The following is a 16,240-nucleotide window of genomic DNA, read 5'->3' on the forward strand; positions in this document are numbered from 1 at the left end:
AAGCACATGATCAGTGGTAGTTTTTATATGCTTCATCTTTCCCAGACATTGCTACTCATGGCATTCATTCAAAAACCCTGAATGAGTCACTACTGTGGTTTATGCACTGGATATACAAAAATGGAGGAGACATACCTATGCTTTCAACATCCTTGTAGCCTAGTGGAAAAAACAGAGTTAAACCAAAAATTATAGGTTGAGAAATACAATGATGAAGGTAAATACTGGGTGGTAGAGGGACAGACAGAAAGGGACTAAGAATCAGAAAACATATCTTGGAGGAGAAAACTTGAGTGCTATCATGTAGATTTAGTAAGAGATAGTAAGGATGCAAAATTCCAGAAGAAACCTTTTGTGTGAGGAAAAGTTCTAAACTCTATCTAGCTCATGGCCATTCCAGTTCATAAGAACTGGTAAATGAGTATTTTAGTTGGCCTTCTATATAAGATATTATTTTCTGGAAAATTAATTGATAGTTCCTGAATACTTAACTATGTGATAAAATTATCTACTGGCTTCCCCAAGCTGACCCATTTCCACACTTTCCCCTTTTTTTATGTAATTTATTTCACTATGCTTTGCTAAGAAACTTCATGGGACAGTGTGGAGCTAATCTTTTTTTCCATAACGTTAAGATTTTTTTTTTTTTTAGAGCTTTGAAAACCTTGGGAACTATCTTTCTAAACTCTGATTTAATCCATATACATTTGTCCAGTGTTTGTGTTTCATGGCTTCTTTTTGTTAAGTGAATATTATTTTAAACATACACTTAAACATTTGTGTATATTTACACACACACACATGCATCTTTTTCCTTAAAAGGATAAAATAAGAAAGGCTATGTTTGGAGAGGGCGCTATAAACCCAATACGTGATAGTGATGTTAAAAATTTTTCCTTTACAACTTCTACTGAAATGGCAAGACTTTCCTGAAACAACATTTAGTGTTTGTTTTTAAAACAAACCCACGGGTTTACTTTGTAAAAACTCATGAATGTTTTTTTATTCATCCCATATCCTTTTCAGGGTCATTCCATGCCAAAGGAAATATGATTAAGGCAGCTCAGGAAAACCTTGGTCGGCAATAAAATACAATGGATATATCTTGTGGGGAGTTCAAAAAGGAGAATGAAAAAATCTGCATGGACATCCTTGGAGGAGCTAGTTATAGCTCTTAAACTCTTGTCAAATTATAACTCAGACTTTTTAAAAAATACGTTCACTTTCAGATGGATAACCATGACTTAAATTTAGCTCCAAAGCTTCTGTTAAAAAAACAAAACAAAACAAAACTAAGTCCTAAAATTTTTATAAAGCCCGGTGGCAATACTAAAGCTGATATTGACAAAACACTTAAATAGATCTATTCCGTGTGTGTTCACTTTCATGGTTTAGATAGTTTAAGATGTAGTTTACTCTGGGAGTTTTTCTCTCCTTGCCTTAAGTATTGACTGACTTTGAAATAAAATATGTTTATGATGAAACCTATGGGAAAAGAGTTCTATTGAAAGCTGCCTCTCCATCCCCAGACTGAAGAATGCATCAGAGTTTAGAACTTGCTTTGATGTCAGTAGAAATGCTGCGTACTGCAGAGAGAGATGTGGGCATAAAGTGAACATGGTTAGAAAAGGAGAGGAGTATTTGGCGTCTAACATTTTAAGGTGTACAAAAGACACAGAATAAATATCTTCTCCAAAATACATTCCAAATCACGTAAATCACATTGATTCACATATTTCACCTTCTCTTTGGAAACCTAAACTAATAGTTCTGAATTTCCCTACATGTTCAATGTGAATGTAAAGAGTGCCACATCTAGGCTGCATTCTGCAGATATCTGTTTTAATAGCTCAGTTGATATGAACTAGTCAATGGTATTACCTGAGTGAAATACAATAAAAAAGGCAGATAATGGAGAAATGGAACAGACGAGTTTGAAAAGTCTCTGTCACAATTTGAGATTTTTTTTTCTTTTAAATAAAGACTTTTATTTGGAGAATTGTCACAGTTTGCATATATTGTTGTCTCTTAAAAGTAGATTTGTAAGAGGAAAGCAGATGCTATTTGCAAGTCTTTGTGGCTTTGCAAGAAAATAAATATTAATGATGTTGGCTACCTCAAGGAAAGAACATTAAGAATACCTTTCTTTGTGTATGTGTATTTGTTTCAGGCAAACTGTAAAGTTCACACATTCTCTGGAATGTCTGGATGGCCTCGCTAATGCCTGGCAAGTTTTCAAAGAATGTTGAGTGACATGCTTTTACTTTGGCTTTTTAGGTGCCTTCTTCATGTGCACCTAAGTTCAACTTTGGTCTCAGTGACTGGCCACTAATCTTTCTTCAGCCTTGGGTTCAGCTTCAGTATTTGTGAAGCCAAATAGTGAATGCTTAATACCATGTCATTTTTTCATCTTCAGTTGATTTGCTCACAAAGGTTATCATCACATTCAGTTAATTTCAGGAACATAGGCAGATATATCATTTGGTTTTATTTTTGACATCTGAATATGCATTTTAGATGGATAGAATATTCTCCATATCAGTTGGGGTGGAAAATAATCTTAAATGTTTTCTATGTTGAAAATCCATTAATCATTGAAAAGTATAGATATTATTTCAAAGTTAAAATACATCACTAATTGATGGCACATAAAGTGATTGAGAACTTCAAGTAAGTAAAGTAAGGGACTAGAATTTACAGCATTAAACTACTTTAATATTTTAAATTTGAAACTACTTACAGTTAGGACATTAGTTAGAACATGACTTTTTCAAGAAAAATTTCTTGTTAATTTTTCATATCTTGTGAAAATGAATTATAAACAGAATATCCAACCAAAACATATTTTGTTCTCACTAATTAAACCTTAAGACAATAGCTTCTAAACAAATAGTTTAAGAAGATAATTCCTTCTAGAGGTGAATATATGGAGACTAAACATTCAATCAAGAGTTTGAATTCAACAGCAGAATGAAATAATGACTAATTCTGTACTTCTACTTTTCTCATTGCTTAGGTATTTCTGAGTCTTTCACAAGTTTACATTACACTGAGTGTGAATGAAAATATATTTCCAGAATGGAAAAGCTTTATAGAAAGTGTCATGAATTTTGTCACTGATGGTATAGCAAGTATGAAGATTTATGTGTGTGTTCATATTCATTAATTATATGTTCATAGAGTAACTGTTACCTACCATAATATAAGCAGATAACTGACCTTAAGTCAAAGCCAAGCTACATGAAATAATAGAGTTACAGAGGGTCCTCAACTTACTAGGGTTCGGCTTATGATATTTTGAGTTTACAGTGATGCAAAAGCAACATGCATTCAATAGAAATTATCCTTTGAATTTTAAATTTGTTATTTTACCAAGCTAGCAATATGCAGTATGATACTCTCATGATGCTGGGCAGTGGCAGCAAGCCACAGCTCCCTATCAGCCACATGATCATGAGGGTAAACAATAGTCTGTACCCATACAACTATTCGGTTTCTCACTTTCAGTACAGTATTCAATAAAATAACATGAGTATTAAATAGTTTATCGTAAAATAGGCTTTGTGTTAGATTTTACCTGACTGTAGGCTGTTGTTATTGTTCTGAGCACATTAAATAGTTTTGGCTAAGCTATGATGTTTGGAAGATAAAGTTTATTAAATGCATTTTCCAACTTACAATATTTTCAACTTATGATAGGTTTATCAGGCTATAACCCTATTGTAAGTTGAGAAAGTTATTTTTCAATGACTTTTTAAAAAGATTTTATTTATTTATTTGACAGAGAGAGAGACCGCAAGTAGGCAGAGCAGCAGGCAGAGAGAGAGGGGGAAGCAGTTTCCCTGCTGAGCAGAGAAACTGATGTGGAGCTCAATCCCAGGACCCTGAGGTCATGACCTGAGCCGAAGGCAGAGGCTTAACCCACTGAGCCACCTAGGTACCCCTCAATGACTTTTCAGGTGTTCTTTACATATTATAAATATGTGCCAACAAATTGGTTAACCTAGAAAAAATGGGTAAATTCCTAGAGTTTTCTCAGACTGAATCATGACGAAAGAGAAAATCTGAATAGACCAATTACTAGTAAGAAGATGGAATCAGTAATCAAAATCCTCCCAAGAAACAAAAGTCCAGAACCAGAGAGCTTCACTGGTGAATTCTACCAAGCATTCAAAGAAGAATTAATACCAGTAATTCTCAGACTCTTCCAAGAAGTAGAGGAGAGAACACTTCCAAACTTATTTTACAAGGCCAGTATTACCCTGATACCAAAACCAGACAAGGACACCAGAAGAAAAGAAAATTACAGGTCACTATTCCTGATGAATCTAGATGAAAAAATCTTCAACAAAATGTTAGCAAACTGAATTCAAATATACATTAAAAAGATCATACGCAGTAATCAAGTGGTTTTTATTCCAGGGATACAAGGATGGTTGAATATGTGCCTATCAATCAATGTGATATACCACATTTGCAAAATGAAGGATAAAAATTATATGATCACTTCAATAGATGCAGGAAAAAAAAATGGTTGACAATAACCATTTGTGATAAAAACTTTCAACAAAATGGGTATGGAGGGAATATACCTCAATGTAATAAAGGCCACTTATGACAAGCCCACAACTAACGTCATATTCAATGGTGAAAAGCTAAAGGTTTTCCTTTTAATATCAGAAACAAAACAAGGATGCCCACTCTCACCACTTTTAATTAACATAGAATTGGAAGTCCTAGTCACAGGAGTTAGGAACAAAAAAGAATTAAAAGTTATCGAAATTGGAAAAGAAGTAAATTTGTGACTATATGCAATGACATATTATATATACAAAACCCTAAAGACTCTGCCCCAAACATGTGACAACCAGCAAATAATTCAGTAAAGTTGCAGATATAAAATCAATATACAGAAATATGTTGCATATCTGTACATTAATAGTGATGTATCAGAAAACAAATGAAAAAAAATCTCATTTACAATTACATAAAAAAAAAAATACATAGGAATAAATTTAACCAAGGATGTGAGAGACTTATACATAGAAGACTGTAAGACACCAATGAGAGAAATTAAATAAGACACAAATAAATGGAAAGATATTTGATGCTCATGGACTGGAAGAATCACAGTTGTTGAAATCTCCCTTCTACTCAAAGCAACTTACAGATTCAGTGTAATACTTACCAAAATTCCATTGGTTTTTTTTTTATAGAAATAGAACAAATAATCCTAAAATTTGTATGGATGCACAAAAGGCCCTAAGTAGTAAAAGCAATCTTAGAAAGAACAAAACTGGAGGCATGGCACTCCTTGATTTCATACTCTACCACAAAGCTGTAGTAATCAAAACAGTATGGCATTGTCCTAAAAAGAGACATATAGATCATGGAACAGAATAGAGATCCCAGAAACAAATCCACACTATATGGTCATTTAATTTACAACAAAGAGACAAGAACGTGCAATGGGGAAAGGACAGTCTCTTCAATAAATGATGTTGGGAAAACTGGATAGGCACATGCAAAAGAATGAAACTGGACTACTATCTTACACTATTTGTGAAAATTAACTGTAAACATATTAAAGATTTGAATATAAGACCTGAAATCATAAAACTCCTAGAAGAAAACATAGCTGATAAACTCCTTGACATATGGATTTTTGCTGATTCAAAAAACAAAGGTGGCAAAAAACAAGTAGAGCCATATCAAACTAAAAAGCTTCTGCACAGTAAGGAAAACTATCAACAAAATAAAAAGGTTAACCTACAAATGGGAGAAAATATTTGCAAATCATCTATCTGATGAGGAGTTAATATCCAAAACACTACAACTATAACTCAACTGCAACTTATTTTTGATTAAAAAATAAGCAGAGGATCTTTTTCCAAAGAAGACTTACAAAAAGCCAGCAGATGCGTGAAAAAAATGCTCAATATCTCTAAACATCAGGGAAATGCAAATCAAAACTACAGTAAGTTATTACCTCATACCTATTAGAATGGCTGTTATCAGAAAGGTAAGAAATAACAAAAGCTAGTGAGGATGTAGAGTGAAGGGAACCCTCCTGCACTATTGGTGGGAATGTAAATTGGTATAGCCATGTGGAAAACAGTATAGGATTTCCTCAAAAAATTAAAAAAAAAAAAAGAATTACCATATGATCCAGGAATTCCACTCCTGGGCATTTGTCTGAAGAAAATGAAAGCACAACTTGAAAAGAATATATGCATCCCCATGTTTATTGCAGGATTATTTATAATGGGCAAGATATAAAAACAACCTAAGTGTTCATTGATGAATGAATAGATAAAGAAAAGGTGGTATATGTTTGTAAGATAGAATATTATTCAGTCATAAAAAAGAATAAATCTTGCCACTTCCAGCAACATGAATAGATTTTGAGGGCATTATGCTGAGTGAAATAAGTCAAAGACAAATATCACATGATATCACTTATATTTGAAAAAAAAAAAAAAAAGCTCATAGATAGTGAAAGCAGATTGGTGGTTGCCAGAGGTGGGAGATGAGGAGTGGGTGAAATGGGTAAAGGGAGTCAAAAGGCAAAAACATTCTGTTTAAAATAAATGTCATGAGGATGTAATGTACAGCATTGTGACTATAGTTAATAAACTATTGCATAGTTAAAAGTTGTTAAGAGAGCAAAAATTTCCCACCACAAGGAAAAGAAAATTCTGTAATTATATCTGACAGCCGATGACTTACTGTGGCGATTATTTCACAAAATATTCAAATATCAAATAATTATGCTGTAATCCTGAAAAGAAGCCACTGTTGTATGTGAATTATACCTCAGTGATTTTTTTTAAAAATCCTGCTTGAACAAAGAAAACCTACGGTATGCATTGTAGTTAACATTACCAATATAGCAACACATAACCAAGAGTTGCCCATGGAGTACAATGGCTAGAACCTGCACGTGAAATGGGAAAATTGTCAATGTTTCTTACATGTTACCTGCAGTAAGGATCCACTTATTAGTCCTTTCTAGGACTGATGCTAAAATTGGCATATAGGTAAGGAGAGCAGAGCTACAGAGAGAAATTCTAAGATGATTTTGTTACTTTGAAATCCAATTACACTGTTCCAGACCACATTTCCAGATCTAAGATTTAAGAGCAGAATTTTCTCAAGGGATCTTTTGAGGTTGCATATTCGTTTAAAAAGCATTAGAAATAAAAATGTAAGCAAGAGCTATAATTTTTTTTTGAAATTTTCTTTTTTAACAGCCTTATTGAGATATAATTCATCTATCATGTCATTCACCCACTTAGAGTTTATACTTCAGTGGGTTCTAGTATAGTAGCTGACTTGTGCAACAGTCGCTAAAGTCGATTTTAGAACATTTTCATTACCCCCGCAAGAAACCCTGCACCCCTTAGCTGTCATTCTCCAGCCCTCCAGCCTTCCCTCTGGATCCAGGCAACCCCTAATCTGCTCTTTGTACAGATTTGCCACTCTGGACATTTCATATGAATAGAGTCATATAATAAATGGCCTTTCATAACCGACTTCATTTTAGCATAATGTTTTCAAGGTTTATGTTGCAACATGAATCAATACTTCATTTAAAAGAAATAAGAAATAATATTCCATTGTATGGGTACAGCACATTTTGTTTATGCGTTATTAGCTGGGAAATACTTGGTTGTTTTCACTCCTGAGCCATTATGCTTAATGATGCTATGAACATTTGTTTACAGGTTTTTGTGTGGACAAATTTTCATTTTTCATGGGTTTATACCTAGAAGCAGAATTGCTGGTCATATGGTAATTCTCCATTAACATTTTGAGAAGCTGCCAAAATGTGTTCTGAAGTGGCTGCCATTTTGTTTCCACCAGCAATGTAGGAGAGTTCTGATTTCTTCACGTCTTACTCACTGTCTTTTTTAGCCACCCTTATAGGTGTAAAGTGGCAGCTCATTGTGGTTTATATTTGCATTTCAATAGTGATAAGTGATGTTGAGCATCTTTTGATGTGTTTATTGGGTATTTGTATTCATTCTTGGGGGAATTATCTATCCAAATCCCTTGCCCATTATTCTAATTGGGTCATTTGTCTCTGTATTGTTGAATTGTTTAAGTGTTTTTTGTATATTCTGGGTACAGGTTCCTTAGCAGATACATGATTTGCAAATATTTTCCCACATTTTATGGATGTCTTTTACTTTATTGATGTTCTTTGACATCAATAATATTGTATTATAATCATCAAACTTGCTAAGAGACCCAATTATTCAGGCCACTGAAAAGAGATGATAATAATGTGATGTGATAGAGGTGCTGATTATCACTGTAATAGCAGTCATACTACAATATATAAATGCAACAAATTAACATGTTGTATACTTAAATTTACACAATGTTCATATCAAATATATTTCAATAAATAATAAATTAAAAATTAAGAAAATTAAAAGATGTTTTTTGAGGCACATGATTTTTTTTCAGAACTAGTTAGTAATCTGAAGAGGCACATAAATTTTTAATTTTGATATTGCTTATACTTCTGAAGTCATATATAAGAACCCGTTGCTTAATACAAGGTAAAAAAGATATATTTCTATGTTTTATAGTTTTAGCTCCTATATTGAGTGTGTACTCCATATTGAGTTTAGTTTTGTGTGTCTTGTGAGATATTCTAACTTTTCTATATGGATATCCAATTATCCTAGCATCAATGACTGAAAATATCCTTTCCTTATTAAATTGTTGTGGTACCTATGTCACAAATCAATTGACAATAAATGTAAATTGTTGAACCTAACAAAATAGGTTTATTTCTGAATTCTCAACCTTATTCCTTTTATATATTTTACTTATATTATGTATTTATGTATTTTGTATATATATTAATGTAGGAACGACTTTAGCATTCAAAGCCTATGTCCAAGAAAGAATTCTTGAGACATCTTCGGTGCAAAAAGGTAGTTTTATTAAAGCAAGGGGACAGGACCTATGGGCAGAAAGAGGGGTCCTGGGGTCATGCGGAGTGGGCCATTATATATTTTCAAGCTGGGAGGAGGTTAGGGATAGCCGAAGTTTCAAAGGAATTTTGGAAGCAAGATTTCCAGGACCTTGAGGGGCAAGGTATTGTTGGGAAAAGGTCATTTATTACTGTCTAATAAAACCTTAGTCATGAGACCCTTCAGATATAGATCAGTGGGTCTTATGCTTGAGAGATGATTGCCAACATGTATCTGTGGGGGTAGAGATAAAGGAAGTTTCCAAAGGAATTTTTATACATGAAAGTAGATTTATAGCATCCTGGTGGGCTAAGATTGCCTTTTGCCCTTAGCAAAGTTTTAATATCAAGGCAGGTGAGTCTCTAGAGGAATGTCATTCTGCCTATTTCAAGGACTTGTCAATGGGCTATAAATAGTAAGGAAATGTAATAATTTTTCTTCTTTTGTTTCCCAAATCATATATATTATATATCTATACACACACATTATATATATTTTAGGTATTTATGCCAGTACCACACTGTCTTGATTATTCTAATTTTGTAATAAGTTCAAACCAGGAAGAATGAGTGTTCCAAGATTTTTTTTTTAATTGTTTTACCTGTTATAGGCCTGTTGCATTTCCATCTGAATTTGAGAATTAGCTTCTTAATTTCTGTAAAAAAAACGATGAGACTTTGATAGGTATTGTATTGAATCTGTAGATCAGTTTGAGGAGTATGATCATTTTAACACTATTAAGTCTTACAGTTTTGATGTCTTCCCATTTATTTAGATCTTTTACTTCAACAATGTTTTGTGGTTTTCAGTGAATAAGTCTTGTACTTCTTTTGTTAAAGTTATTTCTAAGTACTTTGTTCTTTTTGATTCTATTGTAAATGGAATTGTTTTCTTAATTTCATGTCTTGAGTATTCGTTGTTAGTGTATAGGAATGCAATGGCTGTTTGTATATTGATCCTGAAATTTATCTGAACTCATTTATTAGTTCTAACAGCATGTGTGTGTGTGTGTGTGTGTGTGTGTGTGTGTGTGTACATGGGCATGAGTACACAGCACGTGTGTAAATTCCTTAGGATTTTCTTTTTTTCATACAAGATCATATTATCTGTACATACAGTTTTACTTCTTTCCTTTCAATTTGAATGTCTTTTTATTACTTTTAATTACCTAATTGCCTGTATTTTTCTTTCATGGTTTTTGGTCAGTTGTTTGCCCTAATTGGTATTGCTGCTTCAGGCAGCTGTGATGTTACATAATTGCCCAAGATTTCACTTATTTTCTCTTTTCTTTTTCTTTTCTTTTCATTTCCTTTCTTTTCTTTTCATTTCCTTTCTTTTCTTTTCTTTTTCTTTTTCTTTCCTCTCCTCTTCCTTTTTTTCTTTTCTTTCCGGTTTTGTTTTTAAAGAAATGCCCTGGAGAAAGTGCTTTTCACACTGAGGGGGCTCTTAGTATAGTCAAATGAAGAGAAACCCTGTGAATAGGACTTGCTGCCTCCTGATGGCACAAGGGAGAAGAATGTGGCATGAACAAGTCAGCTGCAAGAGAATGGGAGCAGGGGGCAACAGTAGAAAGGACTGTTGCCCCTAAAAACTCCTCAGTCTCATACTTATTAGAAAGTGGGTAAGAACCAACAAAGAAGCCAGAGTAGATTACACATTGACCATGAGTCTTGTAGATATGTAAGAAGAAAGGCAAAATATGTCTGGTCACGTAGTACATGACCTGTAGTGGGCAAGCCCAAACTAGAGGATTTCTGACTAACTGCTGATGCTCTGGGGAAGGGGAGATAATGGAAAAATGAAGCAGGTGGCGTTCAGCCCTGAGTGAGCAGGGCATCCCCAGCTGCTGGGTCTCAAGGATGTCTATCGTCCTCTCCCCCAGAGGCCTGTTGCCAGTACATGTTTTTCAAAAGCTATATCTAAGCATGCTTGGTAACTAGTATAAGTTTTCATAGATTATATTTTAAGCAGTACGTTGTTCTGAGGGATGGTTACAGAACTTTTCAGGGAATTACCTGATAGGTCAATTACTGAAAGTTCTCTGATGATGCACCTTTCAGGGAGACTCCAAACTCCGTCTGCACCTACCCCATTGATTGTTAATCTACTGTTTTCACAGCTACCATGTTTGAGAGGCTTGCTGATTTCCAAGGTTTTCATGGATCTGGGGAAAGGAGACTGGGAATAGGGTAAGTGAAAGTGCCACAAAACTCACCACTGTTCTTAACCAAGATTCAGCATTTTTTCTTGATATATGCTCCCTGAATTATTGTAAGCATTTGGTGAATTTCTACATTTCTGAAAAAGTTGATTTTGACAGTTTATCCACTGTTTTTATGTCTATAAAAAGGAATCAAATTTTGAAGTTTACTCAGCCATTCCAGAATTGCTTGTCTTTGAAGGTTGTTATTTTAAACCTGCTTCTGGAAATAATCTGAAGGCATCCAGGGTATTGCAGAAAGCTTTAATGTGTGGGATCTCCTCAGTGATGTTGCATTGTTACCATCAACCAAATGCTGGAGTCCAGAAATGAAAAATAAGTGCTTGTTATTTCATATGAAAAGAAGGTAATGCTGAATAACCTGGGGTGACTTCAGCAGCAGCAGCAACATATATAGTAACAGAGTGAGCCAAAAACTGTCTTGGTTTTTTGGTGACCTCAGCTGAAAGGGAGCATATGTTTAGCTTCATAATGCACATTACTGTGCCTACAGGAGCGATCTAACTGTTCAGTATGTTGTTCTTGCATGGTCATGTCAAAATTCAGAACTCTGACCCGTGAAATTTTAATAATAAAATTTTAATTTTAATAAAATTTCTGATTTTTTTCTTTACTCTGGAAGTTTATCCTGTGTTGTTATTATTTGACATTGGCTTTATCTTCAAATACTGACTTTAACACTTGCTCATTAAGCATTCTTCTAAGTTATTTTTCATTATACCTTAACTTTCTAACTACAAAATATTATAGCCCAGTAATTGCGTTCTATAGATTTTTCAGAATTATATACTTGTTTTATATAATGGCAAAGATAATAGGAAGTATTTTTTTTAAAGATTTTATTTATTTATATGTCTGAGATCACAAGAAGGCAGAGAGGTAGGCAGAGAGAGGGGCAAGCAGGCTCCCTGCTGAGCAGAGAGCCCAGTTCAGGGCTCCATCCCAGGACCCTGAGATCGTGACCTGAGCCAAAGGCAGAGGTTTAACCCACTGAGCCACCCAGGTGCCCCAGTAGAAAGTATTCTTAATGTGACAACATGCGTCTTGTGAGAAGAACTATATGGAAGGGTGGAAAGTAAAAGTTGTCTGCAACGTTTCCTGGCATGTGTTTTCCAAACTTGTAAGCCCTTAGGAAAATTAAGAAGAACAGTAAAGAGGTAAGAGAGAGTTTGGGTTTTAAGATAGAGCAATAGCAGTATCTGGCATTAACTTCTACTTTTAAATAATTTTTAAAAATTTCAGAAAATCCTCGTGAATGGTACAGAGAATTTTGGTACAACGTTATAAAGGTCAACTTTATGTGTCAAGTTGACTGGGCTAAGAAATGCCCAGATAGCTGGTAAACATTATTTCTGGGTGTGTCTATGAGGGTATTTCTGGAAGAGATTAGCATTTGAATCAATGGACTGAGTAAAGAGATCTGCCTGTACTAAAATATCTATCACCCCAAGCTGGTGAGTGCTTGAAAAGAACAAAAAAGTGGAAGAAGAGTAAACTCTCACTCTTTCTGCTGTTGAGCTGGGACATCCATTTACTCCCACTTTGGAAGTCAGAGTGCCTAGTTCTTAGGACTTTGAACAAGGACTAAGAGCTGCATTACCGGTTCCTCTGGTTCTTGGGCCTTCATTTTTTTTTTTTTCTTCAAGATTTTTATTTAAGTTCCAGTTAGTTAACATGCAGTGTAATATTAGTTTCAGGTATAGAATTTAGTCATGGTCCTTCAGACTTGAACTGAATTATCCCACTGGTTTTCTGGGTGCTCCAGTTTGCAAATGGCACAGCTCAGCCTCCATAATTTTGTGAGCCGATTTCCATAATAAATCTCCTCTTATGTATCTATTTATAAGCTATTGGTTCTTTTTTCTCTGACTAATCCTGCCTAACACAAACCTTTACCTGTATTCTACAATTTTTAGTCCTTTACGTGTCCTTCTCTGTTTCTTTCTGTCTTGAGCCATTTGTGAATAAGTTGCAGATACAATGACCTAGATTCCCCAAATTTTCAGTGTTTCCTAAAAGCAACGTCACTGTCCTTCATAACTCTAATGTACCCAATAAAATAAGGAAATTGACCAGAATACAATACTATCATCTAACCTCTACGCATATAAATTTTACCAGTTTTTCTGATAATTCCCTTTATAGAGTAAAATAATTTTTTTTTCTTTCTGTTCATTTCTTTTCTGGCCCATAAACCAATCCAGATGACACATTGCATTTAGAGGCCAAGTGTGTTTAGACTTGTAAGGACATATTTAGAAACTGTCCCTGCTCCCCTTCCCCCAGGGGATTTACTTGGAGACAAGTCCCAGAAACCAGCTTCAGGTAACAAAGCCCAGATACAAGGGTGGGTCAGGCCAGGTGGAGACCTCCGGATCAGTGGGGGGGTGGAGGGAGCTGCATACTGTCTCCCTGGTTACCAAGGAGTATGGACCCCGCCCTTTGGGAGCCTTTTGGGTGCCAATCCCAATCAAGGTAAAATAGGCTGGTTCAAATGTCTACTAGGGTAAATTGTAACCAATTGGTCACCTAGCATCACTGTGGAGTTTCCTGTGTGTGTTACAATCTCATAGGCCACCTGTGCATGGCCAGGCCCGACCGCATGGCCTTTGCCCTTAAAAGCTAGTCTGTGAAACAGAGAAGGGTCGTCCTCTCTTGTAAGAGGTGCGTCCCCGAACGTTCGGTTAGATTCTTGATGCTTGGCGCGAAATAAAGCTTTGCTTGACCTTCGCTTTTTATCAGTCTCACTCCTTTAATCACGGACCCTTTATTGGGGTACCCAATTTTGGGGGACCCAACAGACTCTTTCAGTCTTTCTTTATCTTTTATGGCCTTGACTTTTTTTTCTTAAGATGTATGTATTTATGTTTTCTTCCTTTCTTTTTTTAAGATTTTATTTATTTATTTGACACAGAGAGAGAGAGACAGTGAGAGAGGGAACACAAGCAGGGGGAGTGGGAGAGGGAGAAGCAGACTTCCTGCTGAGCAGGGATCATGACCTGAGTCAAAGGCAGACACTTAAGGACTGAGCCACCCAGACGCCCCTCTATGATGTTTTCTTATAATTTGTTTCCAGCTGTGCAATTTGGGAATACCACAAAAGTAATATAGTGTTCTTCTTAGTCTATCTTATTGGAGGGCATACAGTTTGTCCTATAGTTAGTAAGATTAGTTTTTACCACTTGTTTAAAATTGTGTCTGCCAAATTTTTCCTTTCTAAGCTTAATAAATATCTCGTACTTATACATAAATAAAAAATATTTTGTGGGAGGATACTTTGTGACTATGTCAATATCCTGTTTTGCATCAAACATTGATCTACTAATTTTAGCATCCATTAATGATTCTTTCCTGAATTGCTTCTTATGATGATGATCATGGAATGGTGATTTTCTAATTTCACTATGCCTTCTATAATTGTTAGTTGCCCTTCTACTATAAGGTACATATTTCTCTTCCATTTTTAATTTTCAATGGGCTACAATAAATTACTATCACTATATATATTTTAATATTAATTTTTTCCCAGGGTTAGTCAGTGGGGCCATCTTAAGGTCAACTTCTCTATGCTTTTTTTTTTTTTTTAAGGTTTTATTTATTTGTTTGACAGAGAGGGAGAGGGAGATCACAAGTAGGAAGAGAGGCAGGCAGAGGGGGAGAGGGAAGCAGACTCCCTGCTGAGCAGAGAGCCCAATGTGGGACTCAATCCGAGGACCCTGAGATGATGACCTGAGGTGAAGGCAGAGGTTTAATGCACTGAGCCACTCAGGCACCTTTAACTTCTCCATTCTTTTAAAATGTCCCTATCAATCCTTCAATAAGCTCCCTTTTATTCTGGCATAACAGAATGTTTTAGGTTAATCTTACATTTTCCTAGCTAAAGCCCCAGAAACATTTTGTTGTTGTTTTTTATTTTTTATTTTTTATTTTTTTATTTTTTTATTTATTTTTTATTTTTTTAAAGATTTTATTTATTTATTTGAGAGAGAGACAGTGAGAGAGAGCATGAGCGAGGAGAAGGTCAGAGGGAGAAGCAGACTCCCCATGGAGCTGGGAGCCCGATGCGGGAACTCGATCCCCGGACTCCGGGATCACGACCCGAGCCGAAGGCAGTTGTCCAACCAACTGAGCCACCCAGGTGTCCCTGTTGTTGTTGTTGTTTTTTTTTTTTTTTTAAGATTTTATTTATTTATTTGACAGAGAGAGATCACAAGTAGATGGAGAGGCAGGCAGAGAGAGAGAGAGGGAAGCAGGATCTCTTCCGAGCAGAGAACCCGATGCGGGACTCGATCCCAGGACGCTGAGACCATGACCTGAGCCGAAGGCAGCGGCCTAACCCACTGAGCCACCCAGGCGCCCGCTGTTGTTGTTTTTTAATTGGAGAATGGATTTAGAACCCCCCATCTGGGAACCAAGTGTGTGTTCGTTACCTATAGGGTGGCACACAAATGCACTTACACATTATCTGTATCTGTTTCTATGTAAAAACCGTATGTTCACATGAGTACCTCAGATTTGCTCTAGCTTTGTCCCCTTTAATATTTGTACCTTCTTTACCTAACAGTAGAACCCTAACACTTATTATTCTGAATAGATTTACTTATTTCTTCAATTTGCCTGTGTTTTACCAGTCCTGCGATGCTCTGGACTGTTTCCTTAGTGTCAGCTTCGTGAAACATGCCCGTTATGCTAACTAAATATTCCTCTCCAGCTCAGAAGCCAGGGACTCATGCCATAGCACAGGTGAGATACCACAGGAAAGGAGAAGGGAGGGAGTTAGCTAGAGCATTTTGAAGAAGCAGTTTTCTCACAGACTCATACAATTATGGCATTAATGAAGTGAGAAAAAGAAAACTGACTATGTGGTGATTCTAGTAAAAAGAACCAAAGACAACCGTTCAAAGTGACTGGCTCCCAATCAAAGCATGGGAGCTGAAGAGAACTGATGGTCCTGGAGTAGCCATGTAGTCAGGAATAAGGACTTGTCTATGAAGAGAAGTGATTGCTATAATGCCTTGGTGCTGACTCA

The 16,240-nt window shown here is 35.6% G+C and overlaps 1 pseudogene; it reads right to left on the reverse strand.

Annotated features, from left to right (window-relative positions):
- LOC125093531 (uncharacterized) overlaps positions 1 to 15,890 on the reverse strand; it is a 34,596-nt pseudogene extending 18,706 nt beyond the window's left edge.
- Between the last annotated feature and the right edge of the window lie 350 nt (positions 15,891 to 16,240).

Source organism: Lutra lutra, chromosome 1 (genome assembly GCF_902655055.1).
Source record: "Lutra lutra chromosome 1, mLutLut1.2, whole genome shotgun sequence".
Classification (NCBI taxonomy): Eukaryota; Metazoa; Chordata; class Mammalia; order Carnivora; family Mustelidae; genus Lutra; species Lutra lutra.